The sequence below is a fragment of the Microtus ochrogaster genome, chromosome 8, assembly GCF_000317375.1.
Source record: "Microtus ochrogaster isolate Prairie Vole_2 chromosome 8, MicOch1.0, whole genome shotgun sequence".
Taxonomy (NCBI): Eukaryota; Metazoa; Chordata; class Mammalia; order Rodentia; family Cricetidae; genus Microtus; species Microtus ochrogaster.
The window spans coordinates 20,520,085-20,528,327 of NC_022015.1; the positions used below are offsets into that span (position 1 = coordinate 20,520,085).

The window sequence follows — 8,243 nt, forward strand, 5'->3', positions numbered from 1 at the left end:
GTGCTCTGGACTAGTCTCTGTGTGTACTAACAGACGTGTGCGACGAAAAACCTGTTACATAACATGAATTATGTTATGTATGACTAGATTTGCATAAGAGAATTCATCGCTCTCTCTGAATCATAACAATCCAAAACACTTCTGAAAATTGAAAGAAAGGTGAAAGGGTATATAAATTCTAAAGTTGCTAAATGTCTTTTTTACTTTGAAACAAGGGCTTATCTGTAGCCTGAGCTGGCCCAGAAGTCATTCTGTAGCAGAGGCTGGCCCAGAAATTTCAGCAGTTCCTCTGCCTTGCTATCTGTTCAGCTCTTCATTAGAGCATCTGTTTCTACCTCTCAAGCCCTTGGGGGAAAGATCTGGAGTTTAAAGTCACCCTTCAGACAACAGTGAATTCAAGGACCGCCTGGGCTACTTGAGACCCTGTCTCAAAACAAACAACCCCAAAACAAATACAGTTTGGGCCTAGTGGCGCAGGGCTGTAATCCTAGTTACTAGAGAAGCTGAGGCAGGGGAATATTAAGTTCAAGATCTGTCTAGGCTACAGAGTGAGCCTGGGTCAGTTAGTGACAGAACAGAGATTTAAATATGGGCTAATGAAGTTCTAAGGGCTAGCTGGGAGAAAGCCTAACCTAAGGCCAAGTTTTCATAATTAATAATAAGTCTCTGGGTCATTATTTGCAGGCTGGTGGTCCAAAGACAGTCTGACAAGAAAGCCTGCTGTACTGGAGGGCTGGAGAGACTTGGATGGGAAAGAGCACTGACCAGGGTGTAGTTCCCTGCTCTCACAGCAGGTGGCGACAGCATAGCCCCAGGGCCAGGCCATCTGCTGCTCTCTGCCCTCCATGGGCCTGCAAGCAGATAAATTCGCACCAACACACACAGATACACACACACTTGAAATCTTCTTTTTAACAGGTCTCACTGTTCAGCCAAGGTGGCTTACTTGTTTTTCCTGGATACTTTGGGGAGATTTTATGTATATTTGATTATGTATACTTTATGTATATTTGATTTTTTGTTGTTAGGTTTGTTTTTTTTTCTTTCTGAAGCAGTGATGGAAGACCATTTACATTGTTCTGTAAATGATTTTACTTTTTTTTTCTGTTTTGGATTTTCAAGACAGGGTTTCTCTGTGGGTTTTGATGCCTGTCCTGGAACTAGCTCTTGTAAACCAGGCTGGCTTCGAACTCACAGAGATCTTCCTGCCTCTGCCTCCCAAGTGCTGGGATTAAAGGCGTGCGCCACCACCGCCCGGCCATTATTTTACTTTTTCACTTACCCTTTTTTCTCAAAATCATCCCAACTAGAATTATGGCCACGTATCTCATTTTTCAGAAAAGCAGAAAGGAGGAGGGATGTGACATGCTGAACTCCCTGGGTTTCGTCTCTAGCACAACAGGGCTCCAGGAGATAGCTTCTTGGTCGAGAGCGTGAGGGCACATGCGAAGCCGCTCACTGGCACCACACATCTGTACTGTCAGCATTCAGGGGGCTGAGGCAGGTGGTCATGAGTTCAAAGCCAGCCTGGGCTTCATCGTAAAACTGTCTCAAGGGAAAGAGGAAGAGAAGATTAAAGGCCTCACGAGCCATGGCAGCAGGGAACACACACTTGTGACCCCACCGACTGCCCAGGAGGAACACCAACTTGACTTAGTTCCTTTCCTGTTGTGCTAAAAGCGTGACCAGCATGCCTTACAGAAAGGGTTATAGGCTTACAGGTTCAGAGGCCAGCGTCCATGGTGGCTGAGCCGCACATCTTGATCCATAAGCAGGAGGCTAAGAAAATTCACTGGGAATGGTGGGAATCTCTTGAAACCTCAAGCCTGCTCCCAGCGACACTCCTCCCCCAATAAGTTCACACATCCGAAAAGTGGGACCATTCTCACTGAAGTCTTCAAACCGCCGGGCTGTTAGAACGGGTACCAGGCCAGTCTAGGTAAATTACTGACTTTTAATTCACATTTTGTTTTCCCTTGTTTTGTTTATTTATTTATTTTGAGATGGGATCTTTCCTGTGTTACTCAGGCTGGTTTTTAAATTCTTGGGCTCAGGACATGCTTCCTCCTTGGCTTCCTTGGCTCAATTTACTGAGTTTTTTGTTTTTGTTTTTAAGATTTATTATGTAAACCGTGTACTGCCTGCATATATACCTGCAGGCCAGAAGAGGGCACCAGACCTCATTTATAGGTGGTTGTGAGCCACCATGTGGTTGCTGGGAATTGAACTCAGGACCTTTGGAAGAGCAGGCAATGCTCTTAACCACTGAGCCATCTCTCCAGCCCCCAGCCAGTGTTCTTAACCGCTGAGTTGTCCCTCCAGCTCCTAACTCAGGCTTTAACTGCAAAGGTAAAGGTAAGTGTTTTTTTCTTTCCTTCTGAAAAGTTTCTGCACCCCATAAGCCTCTCCATCGCCGCAATAATCTGAATCAGACTAAATCAAACTGAATTAGAAAAAGCCCAGGCTTAAAGGATACCAATGCTCCGGGATGGCTTTCCAGCCCCCACCCCCACCCCCAGTGAGGAGACCAGAAAGAAAGATGGAGCCGGGTGGTGGTGGCGCATGCCTTTAATCCCAGCACTTGGAAGGCAGAGGCAGGCGGATCTCTGTGAGTTCGAGGCCAGCCTGGTCTACAGATCTAGTTCCAGGACAGGCTCCAAAGCTACAGAGAAACCCTGTCTCGAAAAACAAACAAACAAACAAAAAACCAAAAAACAACAACAACAACAACAACAACAAAAAAGCAACAAGTGCTTCTAACTGCTGATTCATCTCTCCAGCCCTTGTTTTGTTCAAAAGAGGAAGCAGGTACTTGACTCTAGCAGTTCCTTTGTCAAATAACACAAACTAACTCGGAATTCCAGACTTGAGAAATTTCGAAGAAGTCTGTTTGCATGAGTTTTCCTGTACTTATGTCACACGCACAGACCTGGGTTTTGATCAGTCGAGGATGTTTCAGTAGTTCTGAACTTGGGCTCTGGACTTGAGTTTGAATTCCACTCTATTATTTCTATTATTTATCTGTTGTGTATAGTTGAGTGTAAGAAATATCAAATGAGTCGGGCAGTAAGGTGCATGCCTTTAGTCTCAGCACTCGGAAGGCAGAGGCAAGCGGATCTCTGTGAGTTCGAGGCCAGCCTGGTCTACAGAGAAATTCCAGGACAGGCTCCAAAGCTACAGAGAAATACAGTCTCAAAAAAAAAAAAAAAAAAAAAAACCCAAAACAAAAAGAAATACCAAATGTGATTTTTCTCTATCAACTACTATAAAATGTGTTTAGGACAAGAAATTAAAATACTTTTAATTTCTCTCTCCAAGAAAGATATTTATGCAAAATATTTTCATTCTCCCTCCCCTGTAAAACCTTTGTTCACACAAAGGCCCACTACTCTAGTCTAGGAATTTGATAGCCTGAAGCAGTGATTCCTCCCTCCCCCTCCATTTCCTGTGCTTCAATTCTTTTCAGACTAGCTAACTGAATATGATTGTGAGGCCAGATCCCAGCCAATGGGGAAGACACGGTCACCATATGCACTAGAATAAAAACCCAAACCTTTCCTTTTGTGCTTGCACTTTCAAGTCCTACCCCCTACTCCCCCCCCCCCCTTGGAGACAGGGTTTCTCTGTTAGCCCTGGCTGCCCTGGAACTTGTTCTGTAGACCAGGCTGACCTGGAACTCAGAGATTTGCCCGCCTCTGCCCCCTGAGTGCTGGGTTTAAAGGCCCGAGCTGTTGTAGAATACTATTTTAAGATGAGTTACATCTGTTTATGCTGTGGAACATTTGTGTAGTGATGCAAAGATGTGTTGCATTCTTTTTTTTAATTTTTTCATTTATTACGTATACAGTGTTCTGCTGGTATGAATGCCTGCACACCAGAAGAGGGCACCAGATCTCATTATAGATAGTTGTACATCACCATGTGGTTGCTAGGAATTGAACTTAGGACCTCTGAAAAAGCAGCCAGTGCGTTTAACCTCTGAGCCATCTCTCCAGCCCATGTTGCATTCTTTGATGTTGCATTTGTACATGATTGATCTAATAAAGAGCTGAACGGTCAATAGCAAGGCAGGAAGGAGCAAGGATAGAAAAGGCTTGTGGGTAGGGAGAATAGACAGAAGGAGAAAAAGAGAGAGTAAGAGGAAGCAGGGATCAAAAAGCAAGAGAGGAAGGGGAGAAGGGCATTAGGGGCCAGTCACCCAGCCAGCCACGAAGTAAGAGTGAAAGTAAGGTATTCAGAAATAGAGAAAGAGGAGCTGGAGAGATGGCTCAGAGGATAAGAGCACTGACTGCTCTTCCAGAGGTCCTGAGTTCAATTCCCAGCAACCACGTGGTGGCTCACAACCACCTATAATGAGATCTGGTGCCCTCTTCTGGCCTACAGGCAGGATACTGTATAAATAAATAAATAAATAAATAAATCTTTAAAAAAAAAAAGCTCGGAGGAAAAAAGGTAGATGGGATAATTTAAGAAAAGCTGGTTAAAAATAAGCCAAGCCAAGCTAAGATCCTGCATTTATAAGTAATAATAAGACTCTGTATTTATTTGGGGACTGGGTGGCGGGTCCTTGAAGAGTAAAGAGTGAAAACAACAAGGTTTGCCTTTCCTTGTGACTCTGAGCTTATTTCCAACATTGAGAACCTCGGCTTCCATCTATAAAGTGGGATTCTCACTTAGTGGTTTTGTTTTAAGTAAGAGTCTCAGGCTGTTTAGGATGGCCTTGAACTTTTGATTCTCCTGTTTCCACCTCGGCAGTGCTGGAACTAAAGGTTTGAGCCCCATAACTCACATTGTTTATTTTTGAGACAATGTCTTCATATGTAGCAAGGGCTGGTTTTGAATGTGAGATCCTCTTATTTCAATCTCCCCAATACTGGGAGATCAGGTTTGCACTACCACACCCATAAGAGTTCTTAGAAGATTCTTTTTCTTGTTTTTTTTTTTTTTTTTTTGATTTTTCTTTTTTTTTTTTAAAGATTTATTTATTTATTAAGTATACAGTGTTCTGCCTGTATGCATTCCTGCAGGCCAGAAGAGGGCACCAGATCTCATTACAGATGGTTGTGAGCCACCATGTGGTTGCTGGGAATTGAACTCAGGACCTTTGGAAGAGCAGGCAGTGCTCTTAACCACTGAGCCATCTCTCCAGCCCTTTTTTTGATTTTTCGAGACAGGGTTTCTCCGTAGCTTTTTGGTTCCTGTCCTGGAACTAGCTCTTGTAGACCAGGCTGGCCTCGAACTCACAGAGATCTGCCTGCCTCTGCCTTCCGAGTGCTGGGATTAAAGGTGTGCGCCACCACCGCCCGGCCTTTTTCTTGTTTTTTTGAGACAGGGTTTCTCTGTGTAGCCCTGACTGTCCTGGAACTCACTCTGTAGACCAAGCTGGACTCAAACTCTGAAATCTGCCTTCCTCTACCTCAGGAGTGCTGAGATTAAAGGTACGGGCTGCCAGGTTCGACTATTACAGGATTCTCAGAGGATCAAATGAGACGCTGAAAGCATTTAGCAGTATTTGAGGCAGAAATGAGATGTAGCTTGTGGTAGAATGCTTGCCTCGCACCGATGATCCCTGCTTTGATTCCTAGCACAGCAAAACCAAACAAAACCTGTGAGGTGGATTCAGTTTACAAGTTAGTGGAAAGGACAATAAATGAAATCTCATTTGGGAATTACTGGAAGACTTTATTGGGGCAGTGGGATTTTAGTAGGAACTCGAAGGATAAACAGCGGGATAGAGACGCGGGATGGTGAAAAAGTGCAACTTTGCAGCCTGTGTGGACTAGAAAAATACCAGACAGCAGTCCTTGCCAGCGGAAGTAAAAGCAGAGTGGATTTAGGACGGACACTTCCTAGGGAACAGTGAGCAAAGCGTGAGCTTCAAGGAGCCTTTTTACCCTAAGGCTAGTAGTCCTGGCTAACTGCTACTTCACTCAGTTTTGGCCAGAGTTAACTTCCCAGCCAGAAAAACCACACCCACCAAGTCTTCAGCAGGACTGGAAAAGTCGGAGGAGACAAGGAAGCGGTGGGACTGGCGTGGGTTCGTCGTAGCGAATTTTCCAGGGCGCAGGAGGAAGATCAGGATGGCATAAAGCAGACCCATTGGCAGTTGAGAGTTCAGAGGAGGCTCCCAGGCTGAAAAGACGAGGCTTTACAGCACACAAACGCTACCAGTTCGGGTTGAGGAAATTTGGTCAGTGTGCTGCGCGTCCTCTATTAAAAGGAGAGAGGGCGCCCCCTGGGAACAGTGCTGAGTAGAGATGGTGGGAAGACCCAGCCGAGGACAGGAGAGGGGTGGGGATTAAGATGGGGGTAATCTACTCGTCAGTTTTCTTCCCACAGAAGCTAACTGTCCGGCATGATGGATTCCTGGGCTTCCTAAACGACGGGGATGGAAGGGGCCTCGAAAAAATAAGTACCGTCACATGCTCCGTACCAGAGCTGGTTACTTTCTTGAACACTTTTAACGCTAACTCTGCTTGGAGGTGAGTATTATCATACCCCCTTTCGGGTAAAAACTGTGGTTTGTTGACTTCCTAAGGCAGGAACGAGATTTTGTACATTCCAAAGCCTTCTTCCTTTGGTCCGTCTGACGTGTAAGGTATTGATTTGCAAAGGTCTGGGAGAAGGAGCATCGTGTGTGAGAAGCCCAGGCTTCTAAGGGACAACAGCGTGGGTGTACTTTCCGGCGAGAACCACGCCTCCCTTGGTGCAACAATATTGGTTACGGTTGCTTTCTTTTAAAACATGAAATCCTCACTATCCGAGAAGGCCGACATTCTAGACTCCCTGATCACCCCGATGTTTCTCTATCACCCGCACTGATTCTCACAGGTGACATCAATTCTCCACGGGAGAATGAAAGCCTGAGACTACATTTCCCTGCAAGCCTTTGGAAAAGAAAGCCAGAAGGAAATAGACTTTCCGTTTCCGTTCGCTTGCAATTTGGCGTGTTCACGGTGATACATATTTCAACAGCTAGAGTCTTTTCTCTGTACAGCTAAAGAAGAGACTTCATACCCCAGCAGGTACTGGCACCGAGGGAAAGTGACTAGGTTGCCCATCTCTACAGCAGTCCTTTCCTACTTATCCGCAGAGACTAGCCTTAGCGGTTGGACTACAAGTCCCATAGCATCGTCTGCTCCTACACCCGCCATCTTTGCGGTAGTCCCCGCCCCTCTCGCTTCCATTGTCTCGACAGAAGATAAAAGAGGGGAGCGGGGACGACTACAATTCCCGGCTGGCTTTGCACTGCCGAGTGCGGGATTTTGATAGTTCAGGCAGGCGAGGCGCTCCAAGTGGTAGAATGAAGCGACCAGGAAAGGTTAGGTAGCCTGCCATCTTTATGGTAGTCTCTTTATCCTCCTGGTTCTGGCACTCTTAAGGAATACAGGAAGGCTAGAAAACTACTATTCCCATCCCACTTCATAAAAACCGATTTATTAGGTGTACGCCCCTCGTTCGCCATCTTGCTTGTAGTCCTTGTTCCTTTTCACCTTTCCATTGTTCCTGACGAGTAGAAATGGCAGCGGGAAGGCAGCAGATGGACTGCGACTCCCGTCAGGTACCACACACGCGGAGGGTTGTGGACCAGAGGGCGTGTGAGTGCCTGGAAAGGAGGTCGGGTCGGGAGAAAAGGCCATCTTGTTTGTAGTCATCGTTCCCGCTCCTTCTCTATGTCCTGCTACGGGGAGTCTCTGGTCAACTGGACTATAATTCCCGCCATGCTCGGCTCCCAGCATGGCATGCCTTTCGCCATCTTAGTTGTAGTGCCGGCTGGCCCCAGTATCCCATTTTTCCCACGATAGCGCCAGAATTTACAGGACTACATCTCCCGTCGTGCTTTGCACGTGCTTGTCCTGGAAAGTAGAGCTGGTGGAGGAAGGAGGGAGAAGGGGGCGGGGTTCCTTTGGGAGAAGGAGGGAGTAAAAAGGAGGAGGTGGGAAGAAGGGAGGGGAGAGGGAGGAGAGGAGGAAGGAGGAAGGAGCTGAGGAGGGATGAGAGCGGCGACCAGGGCCTGGGGCCGAAGCAGCGCGAGGCTAGGGGACTAGGGGTGCTGAGACACCCCAACTGCCCCCACCCCTTTTCTGCCTCTGCCTCATCCTTTCCTTACACCCTCCCATTTTAGGAGAGGATTTATTCAAATTTTATTTAAATCCCTATATCTTGAGGGTCGCGCGTTTGAAGGGGGGAAGGCGGGGGCGCGCGCAAGCTGGGGGGGCGGGGCCGGAGCAGCTTCCTTCACC

At 46.7% G+C, this 8,243-nt stretch overlaps 1 long non-coding RNA gene across 1 annotated transcript; it reads left to right on the top strand.

Moving 5' to 3' along the window:
• The first annotated feature begins 5,876 nt into the window (after positions 1–5,876).
• LOC113456508 lies at positions 5,877–7,883 on the top strand. The gene is made up of 3 exons (XR_003377262.1): positions 5,877–6,190; positions 6,340–6,482; positions 6,832–7,883. It is a non-coding gene; the product is annotated as an uncharacterized LOC113456508 (long non-coding RNA).
• The last annotated feature ends 360 nt before the right edge of the window (positions 7,884–8,243 follow it).